Source organism: Nanorana parkeri, unplaced genomic scaffold, assembly GCF_000935625.1.
Source record: "Nanorana parkeri isolate BGI_ZX_2015 unplaced genomic scaffold, ASM93562v1 scaffold373, whole genome shotgun sequence".
Lineage (NCBI taxonomy): Eukaryota > Metazoa > Chordata > Amphibia > Anura > Dicroglossidae > Nanorana > Nanorana parkeri.
In genome coordinates, this window is record NW_017306641.1 from 322,921 (window position 1) to 323,548 (window position 628).

Sequence of the window (628 nt, forward strand, 5' to 3'; positions counted from 1 at the left end):
TATTATACCTACTGCAGGGCTTAAGTGCTCATTTTGATCTAGGGAGAAAAATAGCAAAGCAGCAATGGAATGTCCGTCTAGTCCTCACGTTCTATACACTGTGTACAGTGATGATTTGCGGGACCCTAAAACACTGCAATGGAAGGGGAGAGAGGCTCCAGGGACCGGTATAAGAACAAGCCGGCTCAGGGGATCCCCTATACCAAAATGAACATTTAACCCACGCAGTGGTTTGTCATAATTTTCCCAGGAGTTCTTCTTTAAAGAAAGATGCATCACCTTGCAAACTTTACTTTGGTCAATAATATAAATAGCAAAACTATGGAGTCATATGTTCAGTTCCCACCATGGGCAATAACTCTAACATTCTTGTTGTTCTCCCCCATATGCACAGGCTTCCTCTGGGGGCTCTGGTTCTCTCACATAACATAAACATACTGGTAAGATACTCATTTTGCAGCCACATGTTAAAGTATGTTTGCTTTTGGGGCATCACATTATTAGCCCATTTTGAGCAACATTAGAATTGCTGATAAGTCACAGGACAATCCTTTTTTAAAGGGAACAAAGCATCATAAATAATTTCTTATACTAATGGGTAAAAAAAAATAATTATATATATATATAT

At 38.9% G+C, this 628-nt stretch overlaps 1 protein-coding gene across 1 annotated transcript in view; it reads right to left on the reverse strand.

Moving 5' to 3' along the window:
* DOCK11 (dedicator of cytokinesis 11) overlaps positions 1 to 628 on the reverse strand; it is a 197,325-nt gene that overhangs the window by 143,451 nt on the left and 53,246 nt on the right. The window lies entirely within an intron of this gene.